Source organism: Rhinolophus sinicus, linkage group LG04 (assembly GCF_036562045.2).
Source record: "Rhinolophus sinicus isolate RSC01 linkage group LG04, ASM3656204v1, whole genome shotgun sequence".
Classification (NCBI taxonomy): domain Eukaryota; kingdom Metazoa; phylum Chordata; class Mammalia; order Chiroptera; family Rhinolophidae; genus Rhinolophus; species Rhinolophus sinicus.
In genome coordinates this window covers 71,155,896-71,168,668 of record NC_133754.1, presented here as the reverse complement: position 1 = coordinate 71,168,668, position 12,773 = coordinate 71,155,896, and the positions used below count along the sequence as shown (strand labels likewise).

The following is a 12,773-nucleotide window of genomic DNA, read 5'->3' as shown; positions in this document are numbered from 1 at the left end:
TTAAAAACCAGCAGTCTAGTATTGTGCATTGATTCTCAAAGAAAAATGAATACACATATTAGTCCCTCCACTTCACCATTAATATTTTATTATAATTTTATGTTAAGACAGAGACATAAATTTAGACCTAAATTTCATAGCTCTGTAATTTTTAACCAACTTTTAAATGCATTTGTAATATATGGTAAATGGATTTTTCCTTTTTATAAGATATGTATGCCTCTATAAATTCCCATTATCTATTATTTTCTATTAATCTCATCTTATTTTGATTTTCATTATCTTCTCAAAGTTATATGCATATAAGTTTGAAGAGAAACTCCATGTTTAAGTGATTTGTTTTTTTTAATCCTTTTTTCTGCATTTCTTATCTGTAGCTTCAAACACAAAACACATGAGGGAAGGATATGTATGCTAACTAAGCACAAGTAATAATCCAATAATGCATTTGTAAAATAAATTTTTAAAATCTTACAAAAATACTAAAACTTTAATCATAAACATCAATTTAAGATTGTGTGGGTAACCAAGACAGTATTGATAGACTTAATATCAGCAAGATACTGCTTAGTTCTGATACTATATTTAGTTTGTTTCTGTATTTTAACTTCAATTATATTTATGTAGGAAACTTCTGTATAAAATGTTATTGATAACATTAAGGTTTTTATTTTTTTGTGCTTACGATCATCAAACGATGCAATTTTTCATCAAACGATGCAATTTTTCAATAGCAATTTTGATGAGGTATGTTTTGATAGTTATGTAAATGCATTACATTCACCTAGATGTATCCGTTGCAACATTATTTAAACTTGTATTTTAATCACTATCTATACTTACTTTTAGCCAAAAGGCCAAGAAGATTTAAATCACTATCTAATTATTGCTTTGAGTTCAGAATATGAAAAACAAAACATTATCTTTGCAAATTTAACACATAAATATGTGGTATCATTACCTTATAACTAACAACCTATTACAATTTTAGGCATACAAAAGTATCTCTTAATGAAGGTAAATTACATCTTCCTTTGCAATCAGCATGCATGCTTTTACCACAGCGAGCCCGATGAGACTCAAGTCAGTTCTTCCATCCCATTTCTTTATTTGACTGTGACACTTATTTGAACACTTATTTAAATACTGTTATATAGCCTTCACTCTAGACATGTAGGTCCACCAACAACAAAAAAGATGTCATTGGAATCCCATGGCAGTAAATGATAGGAAAGCCACTCTGCAGATGATCTGGAATGCGCCATGTTTATAATTTGTTTTCAATATAACATTTCTGACAGAGACCCCTGATAATACACACACTGATCTAGATTGAGACAAACGTTTATTTTGCCGGGTTTTGAAAGCAGATTTAACTGGGATTGCATACCAGCTCCAATGACTCATAGCTCTTTGCTCTTGGCAAGTTTGCTTAATACCTCTAAGCCACAATTTCTTAATCAGGAAAATGATCTGGCAAAGTTGCTGTGAAATCAAATGAAACAATGAATATAAAGGACCAACTCCTTAGACATCCCCTCTGTTTTCTTTTAATTCATCATTAGCTTGACTTGAATATATTTTCTACCTGGTTGTCTAGTAAGGCATCTTACATACGAGTACAGTTAAGACCTAAGAGCTTATATCATGTAATGTAATATATACTATATTATTTATACACACATATATGAAGAGAAACAGAGGGCTTTTTTTAAAAGGAACAATTAGATTTTCAAAGGATGTGGAAGTAATCATATATAGAAGTGATTAGCATTGTGGAAGTAAAGACATATACATAACAATATTGCAGAGACATCCTAGAAATAAAGCCTACTCTGACAGAAATAAACCTCATTAGGATAGAATTTGGGAAATTTGCTGTCTTAGTTTGTTATTCCCAGTCTAACTTTTCTAATCACGTAGTGTTGACAGGGGTATTCAAATTTAAGGTTTTTAAACTCCAGATTTTTTAAAGACCTCTAAAGGACCTTGTTTTCTAAGATATATATATATATATAGTCAGAGGTACATACAAACAATTACAAAGCAAATAAATTGAGTTCTGATGTTAGTCTAAGTTCCTCTTCACCAAGAATTTGGTGATAAACTTAGCGTAGTTAAGGAATATCCTCATAGCCGTTACGCAGATGCAGCCAGGATCCACTTCAGTAATCCTCCTTCTCGTCCAAAGTTACCTGGCTGGCACTCTCACTGCTTGCTTCACTGCCCCTGTTACTATTGCTATTGCTATTAGTGTTTAAGAATGTCTGGGTGATAATGTTCTTTTCTTCCTCTCAAACACAGTGCAGAATTCCGCTTTCTTTCTACCAGGGATATTGCCTTCTGAGATACAGTGCTCTGTGGTGCTCAAGGGCATGGCAAGATTATTGTGGCCAACGATGGTATGAAATATTATCCCTCCCTGTTTAAAGCACCAAGAAGTACCTACAAGATATAAACTAAATACCTTTCCCTAGAAGAATTAACTATAAAAATTAGCTATAATATACGCTTTTTATGTGTGTCATACTGGGATTTGTTGAATGTGGTCAAATAAGTGAGATGAAAAGTGTAAACTCTGACAGGGTAGTAGAAGGTGACGGATACTTCTTTCTTCTGACTCCATGCCTCAGACTCCTTTCCTCCACTGTGTTTCTGGGGAAATAAACAGCTGGTTACTAGTTGCTCAAAAGGGATCTGTAGATAATGCTAACATCAGTATAGGTAGAGCTGCAGTGAGCATTATTGGATTATTTCTTTTGCTTAGTTAGCACACATCCTTTCCTCATGTGTTTTGTGTTTGAAGCTACAGATAAGAAATGCAGAAAAAAGGATTAAGAAAAACAAATCACTTACACATGGAGTTTCTCTTCAAACTTATATAGATATAAGTTTGAGAAGATAATGAAAATCAATATAAGATGAGATTAATAGAAAATAATAGATAATGGGAATTTATAGAGGCATACATATCTTATAAAAAGGAAAAAATCCATCTACCATATGTTATATGCCCTGTTATAATAACCCACTTCTTTTTCATCTTACTTCTCTCTTTTTTTTTTTTTTTTGTAATGTCCTAGATGGGAGGAGGAATGAGTTATCTGACAAATTTAGATTTTGCAGACTTGTACTTTGGTGAGAGTATTATTGAAATGCATTGTTAAGAAAGATTTTCAACACTCAATGTGTCATTTCCTTTCTTCATGTATCAGATGCTGAAATACTGTGTGATAAAGATTTTAAGTTTCAATTGTAAATAGAGGGAAGTGGATAAATCAGTTCAGCCGTCTTTAGGACAAACGGTAAAAGAAGTTTATTTTAATGTTCTTCAAAAAATTGCTTCTATTGTTTATATGTGTCTGCTCTGTGTGTGTATGTGATATGTGATAGATATATATTCAATAATTTCTGGTATAAATTTTTAATCTTATTACTAATAATTTGGTTTGGTTGTTAAAATGGTAAAAAATAGAGATTTTTGTTTTTGCTAGGTTTTCCATGAGTGAAAAATGTATATGTGTGCATAGATATGTATGAAACATACTAAAGGCTTTGTAGGTTTAAACTAGTGAGAAATTTTTGGCATATAATTGTGTATATTTTGATTAAAAATATTGGCTTTAATTCAAAACATGATTAAACATATTTTAATTAGTCTAATTTCCTTAATTTTCATATTAAACTTTTGGCTTTAACTTAATACCTTTTATTACCTTTACTTATCATATAGGTAATATTGGTTGTGCATCTATATATGCACATCACTGAACTAGATGTAGGGAGGGGATACAAAAAATAAAATGAAGTCACTGTCTTCAGGAAGTTCATGATCTAAAACAAATATATAATTTGAGCACCTTACTATGACATAAAATAATATGTAAATCTATAATTTGAGTACCTTAAGTAGTGTGAAAATGCTACAGTTAACTACTATGGGAATATAAGGTCAAAATTACTTCAAAGGGAGATGGGACTATTAAAAACATCTTCATGGATTTGTTCGAATTTAGGTTCATCTTGAAGAATGGGTAAGATTTACGTAGCATAGAATGGGGGTTAGCATTCTCATGGGCAATGTGAGAACAGTGACAGGAAAGTCATAGAATGGGATTGTACATGTTTTATGCAGTAGTTAGGAGCTGATATTCTGGAAGTACACTGCCCACGTTCAAATCCAAGCTTCTCCATTCCCTAGTTCTGTAACATTAACTAGTTAAACATCGCAGGTCTTGGTTCCCTAGCTGTTGTGAGGATAAAATAATTCTATATTTAAAAAAAAATTGGTATTTTAAAATAATGACTCATCTGTTGATGATTGTGTACCAGGCAATTTACAAAAAATATTTTTAACTCTTATAATAATTCTTTAAAGTGGTATTGTAATCATATTTTACATATATAAAGAATGCAATCAAATAAGTTATTTGTGAAAGGTCATGGCTAGGAAACGGCACAGACAATATTCAAACGTAGACTTCATATTCAAAAATTGATGCTCTTTCTTCTTCACTACCAAGGATTAGCATCAATAGTATCAGGCACAATATATGTTTCCATTTTTTACCTTAATCCCTTTTATGGACACAGTTTTTAACAGCAGAGCTGTTGGTTTCACAAATATGTTAATGTTATTTTCATTTATATATTTTGAACTATTCATACAAAATCAGATTTTTTTATTTTTGAATAATAAAGTTACAAAGTTATTATTTACCCCTTACAGATGAAATTAACCTTAAAAGTTTGATGACAAATTTGAAATAGGAAACAGTCTAAGAAGGAAAAATGTGCACAACATATATATTACATATAGTTTATTCATACCTATATAAAGAGGGAGCCTGTGAGGATGGATAACCAGTTGATATGAATAAACAAAACAAAAGAAGAAAAACAAATAATGGAAATATCTCAACACTAATAGCAAAAAATGCAAATAAAACTTCCTTGGAGGTATCATTTAACTCTTATCAAAATCCAAATGCTTCTAAAATAAACATTATTACTGAATAGTAGTGAATTTGGTTGAAAACTGCCATAGTCACATATGACTGGAAACTTTATAAAACTGTATGATCTTTTTGAAGAGTAGTCAGGCAGTAGACACCAAGGAATTTAAAATACTTTTCCTGTTACCTGATAATTCAACATATGGTGAATAATCCTAAAGAAATATCTCAAAATAATACAGATACATTATGAAAATGTTTACATTATCATCTATATTAGTAAGATATTTCCCTCCAAAGAAGAGGGGACAAATTTAAAAAAAAATTTACATTATAAGAAAATGGTTACATGAATAGGTACATTTATTCGATGAGTTATTATGTAGCCCATCATTTTAAATTTAAAAAATAATTAGGAGTATAAAAATAATGATATGATTTTAAGGGACATGTATAAGACCAAATAATAATATTCACTATAAATCAGCTATGTAACGTAGATATGTAGGTACAAAGACTCAAATTTCATATGAAAAATGAAAGTATTTTTACATATATTAAGGGCAATGAGATAACAGAAATTTTGCTCCAATTTATCTCTGATATTGTTATAACTTTTTTTATATAATGTTATATAATGTTTAACACAGTAAAAACATCAAGGGTATGTTTCCAAACAAATTAGCATTGAAATTCTTTCATATGGTTTTCCTATTGTAGCTTCTGTAAACTTTTCACCCACCTTATAAAAAGCTGATATTGCAGAGATGTGTTTCACTTCTCATGAGAACATGCTTTTAATAGATTGTACAAACCAAGAAGATTTTATAGTCCTCTGTCAGTGAATTGACATTTGGTTAAAATTGTAACTTATGAGAAGTTGCTTTTTCTCTTAACTTTGGAAATGACATTTAAAGGCCCATTTGAATTGTGCAAATTGTTCATTGGCTGCTGTTGAAACTTCACATGCGTATGTTCTTTAACATTACTAAAAAAATCACACTAATAATAATAATACTAGTAAAGAAGTATAGTAATCTAGTAAGTCTAATGAATGCCTTTGAGGCAAAGTAGGAACTTCAGAGATGAAACATTTTGTTTCAGTTTCCTATTTACACACAATTCAGAGAAGAAACTTTTATTTCCCAATGTATAATAGAACTAAAATTTCCACGTTAGTGAAATACAAACTTTCCTTGAGGCATAACCCCCAGTTAAGAAATCTAGTCATCTAGCAAAAAATATTGTCTTTTCATTTAAGAAATTTTTATAATGTGTTTATGTATGTAATGGGTACCTACCAAGTGTCAGGAACTTTCTAGTCATTGAACAAAAGAGATAAAAATTCCTGCATCATGGATCTAACTTGGGTGAAAGGAGACAGACAATAGACAAGATAAATAAGGAAAAATTATTTCAGATTAGTGATAAATTCTAGAGGGAAAAAAAAAAATCAAACCAGGAACAAAAACAAGAAGTGAGAAAGGTTGGTTGTAATTTTAAATTTGAGGCTTAAGAAATGTTTGTCGGAGAGAGTGAGGTTTTAATCAGGACCTGAGTGAGATAGGAAGGTGTTCACAGGTTTTCAGTACTGGAGTGACAGGATATGACTTACTTTGTAAAAGGAACACTCTAGAGGCAGTGTGGAGACTAAATAAAATGGAAGGAGTAAGAGTTAAGCTGAGAGACCAATTAGGGAGCTTTTAAAATAGTCCAGCTGAGAAAAATGATGGGGCTCGAACAAGGATGGTAGTAGGAAAAGTGATGAGAAGCAGCCAGTTTCTGATTAGGTTTGAAAACAAATCAATAAGATCTGACAATAGATTGCAAATGGAGGAAGAGACAAGAAAGGCCCTTAGGTTTGGGCCATCTATAAGAAATCCAAGTAGTGATGTCCTTAGGCAGTTGCATATACAGATCTGGAGTCAAGAGGAGAGGTCTGGGCAGGAAATACAGAAGTAAGAGTCATCAGACTTATGGATTGTATTTAAAGCAATGAGCATAAAGTTAGAAATGAGATAAGAACAGAGACTTGGCTCAATGTTAACAAGTTGGAGATAAGGAGGGAGAAGCAGAGAAAAAACTCCCTTCAATATACTTATCTTAGTGTGATGTTCTGTATCTCTTCTCAACAGAAAAGCAGGAGTGTGGCCAGATCTCTGGTATATACTCAAGGACTTTCATTTTTATACATTTACTTTTCCTTGATCTCTCAAGAATCTGCTTCTGTCTCTACCACACATGTAAAACAGCTCAAATTACCTGTAGCAGGTTATGGATGTCCTTGCACCTTGACGTTCCTTTTGCTTTCCCGTGATTCTAACCTGTTCTACCATACTGTCCAAGGTTCTTCCTTATCTTTAATATTGATTCTTCTTCCTTTACTTGCCCATTAAATATATTTGTTCCAAGTTTATGTCCCCCCATATTTTTTCCCTGATAAATATTTTCTGTTTGATTCTTTTTCTCCTGTTTATTGTTAAAGTGTTACAGTTTTATGATGCAACATAAATTCCTTTCATTTCCTTCTCTTTCTTAATACCTCTTCGATTCTCCCCTGGATTCCCAACCCCGTTGCTACTATCCAAGATACCTGGCTGGGGTAGAGAGAAATGAGCTGAAATTAAAAAAAAACACATCTGAGATAGAGTGGAAGGAATGGCTCTGAGGAAGTCAGGAGTGGCTCTGCAATCAGATGTGGGTCTAGTGGGTGAGAATGATCTAGAATAAAGCCCTTGCCTCTTGTTAAAGTGAGAATGCTTTGCCAACGTCTCTGTATTGCCTTTATATCTACTGTATCATGCATGTTTTACTACAAAAAAGAGAAAAAAATAATAAATGATTATAATGAACAGATGATATAAATGGATGATATGCCAACATCAGAAAAACCTGGAAGAGTTTGACGTGGAAAATATACCATTGTAGCTAGTTGTATTATTTAAAAAAAAAAAAAGTGTTTCCGAGACATGGGATCTTAGCTAGATATATTGGTTTGGTCAGTATGCAGTTCAAGCCGTGGAAGAGGATGAGATTCTCAGAAAGGGTATGGAAACTAAGAACACAAAACAGGAACAACAGAAAATGCCAGTAATCCTATGACAGCACCATGTATATTAACTTAATTTTTTTTTTCTGGAAAAAAGATACCAATATTTCATACAGCTCATGATTCACCAACCTCTGTTATACACTGCCCCAGTAAACAAACTAAACTTCCCATGGTACACTGAGGGGAATAGTTTTCATTCATCATCCCACTGAAGAGATTTTAGTATGCATCTTCCTTCCAAGCCCTACTCCTGTCAGGGGTTTTATACAGCCTGTATAGGGTCAGTTAGGCTAATCCACTTGTAGACATTAGAGTGTTTTCTTTTGTAAAGTTTTAATAAATCTACACAAAGAAACCATAATTTGAAATGTAGTAATCTGCAAATGTTTATTATCATCTTCATAAGTCCAAAAAAGATAGATCAAAGCTTAGAGACCTAAAGAAAAACAAATTTGAGCTTAAATTCTATTTCAGGTGAAAGGGAAATAATAAAAATATTTAATGGACAAATAAATATTTTATTACTAGTAATATAAAACAGGTCACTACTGCCAAAACAAAGAATAATTTTTTACTTAATTTGTATAGGTATATTTTCCTCATTTTTTAAAAAATTGAATATCCCTATAAGTTAAAGATCACATTCCCCAATCATTTTGGGTATTAAAGCACTTCTGCATCAAATGTTTCTAAGTGAAGAATGTAGCAAATGTTTTTTTGAGATTGTTCCCTACTATTTTCACCAGGACCTATTTGTTTAAATTGCATCACACTATTAGCTAAAACAGTCAAGATAAAACAGGAATCCAGATAGATGTTTCAAGGTACCTGGACTGTTCATTTTTGCTATTGTGCCTTTTGCCTTTGGTGTCAAAAAATCATTGCCAAGACCTGTGTCAAGGAGCTTACCACCTACGTATGTTGTTTAGGTCTTAGATTTGAGTCTTAAGTCATTTTGAGGTAATTTTGGTGTATGGTGTAATGTAGTGGTCTGTAGAGGTACATGTTCAATATTCTATTTTGGATAGGTTGGAAAAGCAAGATCAATTTATGCAATCAAAGTGAAAGAAGAAACTCATGAGTAGGACGCCTTCAGCTACATGGCTCTCTGGCCTCTGCTGGGCCCTCTGTCCAGAACTCCTTCTTCCATAATGCTAATCCTAGTTCCATGTTCTCCATGTCTTCATGCCCTTTATCATATGTTCCATCCCTGGAATGTTCTCATCCTAAATTTCTTCTCAGCTTTTAAAACTTTGATAATGTGTCATATTTTCTGTGACAACCTGACTACCCACTTTCTCACCTTGACTACCCACTTTCCCAAGTGTCCATCACTGCCTTTTGGACTATGTCTGTTTTTTGTATGTAAATATATCGTACTGTCTGGTAATAACATAAACATTTTAGTCTTCTGTATTAGTACATAAAACCTTTGGTGGTTGAGAATATTCTATGCACATTGATCTTGGCAATTTATTGAATTGCAAAATGCTTGATAAAATGGTACATAACATAAATTTCTTGGATTGGTCAAATGAAGGGATAGGTTTTCCTTTTTTAAAGTCATTGATTGAAAAATTTGAATACTTACCATCTATTTCCTTTTTTTCATGATGTGACATTCTAGCATTCTAGAACTACATTAAAACAAAACAAAACAAAAAAAACAACACAAGTGGAATTCTTTCTTTCTCCCAAGAAAATTCCTTTAAACAGAAGAGTCCATGTGGGTTCTAAATTGCAAATTTATTTGAAAGGACATGTGAAGCTTTTGAGCAAGTATATGGATAAAAATAACATTAATTTTGATTTATTGAGGCTGAGACTAGATCACTGGATTATCATTCTGGATTTACCACTCTTTTTTCTCTTTAAAATAAGATATGTAAGTTTTCTGTAAGAAGCATTCATATAAGTTTTAACAAAGTTCTGTTACATATACACACACACACATATATATATATATACACACATATATACATATATACATATATACACATACATATATAAATTTTTATATGCATATAAAATTATATATGTATATAGATATAGATATAAAGTTTTTTTAAAGGGCTAAACAAATAGTAAACACATAGGGAGTGATTTGAGAGCTATCCCAAAAAACAATTTGAGGAATTTTTATTGTTGCTGAAGCTCATAAAAAAAAAAAAAAATTGTTTTTTCTTGAAAACAAATCTTCATTAAATACATGTTAACAGATTGTTCAAGGCAAATCTTGCAGAGAAAGAGAGTTCCTGACTTTACATCCACATTAGGGATGCATGTTGAAGACGGGTTCTCAAAGAGGGTTGGGTGTTTGGAAATATGTGGGGATGACATTTTTTTGGATTTTTCTGTCAGAGGGATGTAATAATATAATGATTAGGAGACATTATTAACATTTAGTGAGTGGCAACCAGGAGTGATACACATCCTATACAACGAAGGCAGTCCTTAACAAAAAAAAGATTTGCCCCAACTAAAATGTTGGTAATGTTCCCTTGAGAACTATAACAGGATATGGCCATAGCTTCGGTAGTTGCTGTTGGACCTGACAAAATGAAAATGCATGCTGATTAGGAACAGGCTAGAGTGGCAGTATCTCAACAGTGTAACATAGTCACTTAGCCTTAAGATTTGGTTCATGTTCAAGGAAGCTATAAAAAGAGTAAGGGTAGAACAGGAAAAATAGTACCTGAATTAAGTACAAAATGTTTACCAAGAAGGTCTCTATCAGAAAAAAACGTCTTTTTGGTCCTCCCTCTCCATATATCTATCTTGTTTTAAAAACAAAAACAAAACTAATATATGAGACTAATACCTTACAAAAAACAAATCAGATCATTCATTCAACAAATATTTATTTTAAGTATATTCTATATTCCAGGTTTCTTTAAACTCTGGTAAGAAATATTGAACACAACCAGACACAGTCTCTTCTGTTTTGTGTCTTACAGTCTAGAGAGATTTATCAGATTCAAAAGGTTTTATCTCTTTTACGAAAATATTACCACTCTAGAAGATTGAACAATAGAAGAGATGTTTCCTTTCTTTTTAAATAAAAATGGAGAAATAATAACTCAAATATTAGGACTAAAGCCATAGTCAAACACATTGAGGATGGGTCAGTAAGCAGCCTGAAAAGAAATTTCTAGTTACATAGCAGGTGTATCTAAATGCATACTTTGTGAGCCCATCCTTTATAAGCTGACTTCAAAATTAAAAAAGCTTTACCATATAATCCCCATTGCTTTGAACAATAGTTTTAAAAATTACTTTAGCTCAGCTTTATTGTTATCTCAGTTTTTAAAATTATTTGTTTGTACATTTGTTTTGTTTGGCAAGTAAAACTATCATTCATTTCAAATAATAGAATGAATTAGAAAAGAGAAAATGTTAGGAGAGACTAGATCTGAATTATCCAATTTGGTTTCCTATAATGGTCAATTTTCCCAGGTAATTATTTATTTATTTTACTTTGCCTCTGCCTAATAGAAGAGGACATAAGTCCTATAGCTTCCTCCTACACTCCTTTCCTCCGCAGCAGCCAATCATTTGAGAACACACTCCTGGGTAAAATCAACAAGATTTATGGAAACTAAGATCAATTCATAGGATGATGCATGAACAAAGATTGTCATTGCAAACTCAAAATAAAGAATCTCCTCGGTAACATTTAAAAAATTATATTGACAGAAGTTGAGTCACATCCTTCCTTGTCAATACTTCTCCCCAAAGCAGGATGAATGTTTGCATGTGAATGGTTGTCCTTCATTTCCTGGACGAGATATGAATTTGGTGTCCTGGAGCTGCCAGTGCACTCAATTAAACTTTGGCTGTGCTAAATCCATAACTCAGCATTAAAGAAAATAAGAAATAATCAGAAGGTGTTGGCTTTATTCTAAATTTATCAATCAAATGAACCAAACTCTTTCCAAGAAAAGTCATATAATTTCTTTTCACGGAAAATGTTCTTAAAATGTGGTCCTCAGACTGGAAGAAGCAACATCACTAGAGAACTTGTTGGAACTGCAAATTCTTGACCTCCACCCCCATCCTAAACATCAGAAACTCTGTGGGTGAGGTCCCTCAATCTGATTTTAATCAAGGCTCAAATGATTCTGATGTATCTTAAAGAGACATAGGCATAGATTGTATCATAGTATGGATTGTGCTTAAAAAGATATAAGGACATATTTGTGATGCTGCCAATGTATAATGAGCAGCCCTGGCAGGGGTGGGTGGGGGGATACAAGGAAAACAAGATAATAAGCTAAGTTTTTCTTGTGATTTCTAGTCTAGTGACTAGATTTTATGTTTTCGAAGTGATAAACAGATGCCTTGGCAAAAGAAAAACTGACTCATGAAGCTCTGATAAAAGATCACAGGAAATATTTGCTTCAAATTTTGCACAAATATTGGTTCTAAGGGAAATTATTATTTTTTTATTTTCAGCTAAATAGTTGTTTTTTGTCACTTGGGAAATATATGTGTTTTTAGCTGAGAAATAAAAGCTACCTCTCACTCTCAGAAAACACACACCTACAAACATTTGTACATAGACACACGAATAGGTTCTATGTAAGTCTGTCTTTTACTGTTCAAATTAAAATTTATGAGTAGGTATAATATATTGATATATATGGCAGATATGTAAATGTAGCTAATTAATTATATGTGTTTCCTTGCTAAAATTGAATTTTAACCCTAAAATTCAGTTTGAATATTATGCTAAAATGTCCTAGCCATTATATGTGTAGTGTATT

The 12,773-nt window shown here is 32.1% G+C and overlaps 1 protein-coding gene across 3 annotated transcripts in view; it reads left to right on the top strand.

The window, feature by feature from the left end:
* The first annotated feature begins 3,158 nt into the window (after positions 1 to 3,158).
* The window catches only part of MSR1 (macrophage scavenger receptor 1), a 69,880-nt gene continuing 60,265 nt past the window's right edge, over positions 3,159 to 12,773 (top strand). For all 3 annotated transcript variants that reach the window (XM_019738014.2, XM_019738016.2, XM_019738015.2), the window contains exon 1: positions 3,159 to 3,305. The gene's annotated coding sequence lies outside the window, so the exon portion shown is untranslated. The remainder of the gene's footprint in view (positions 3,306 to 12,773) is intronic.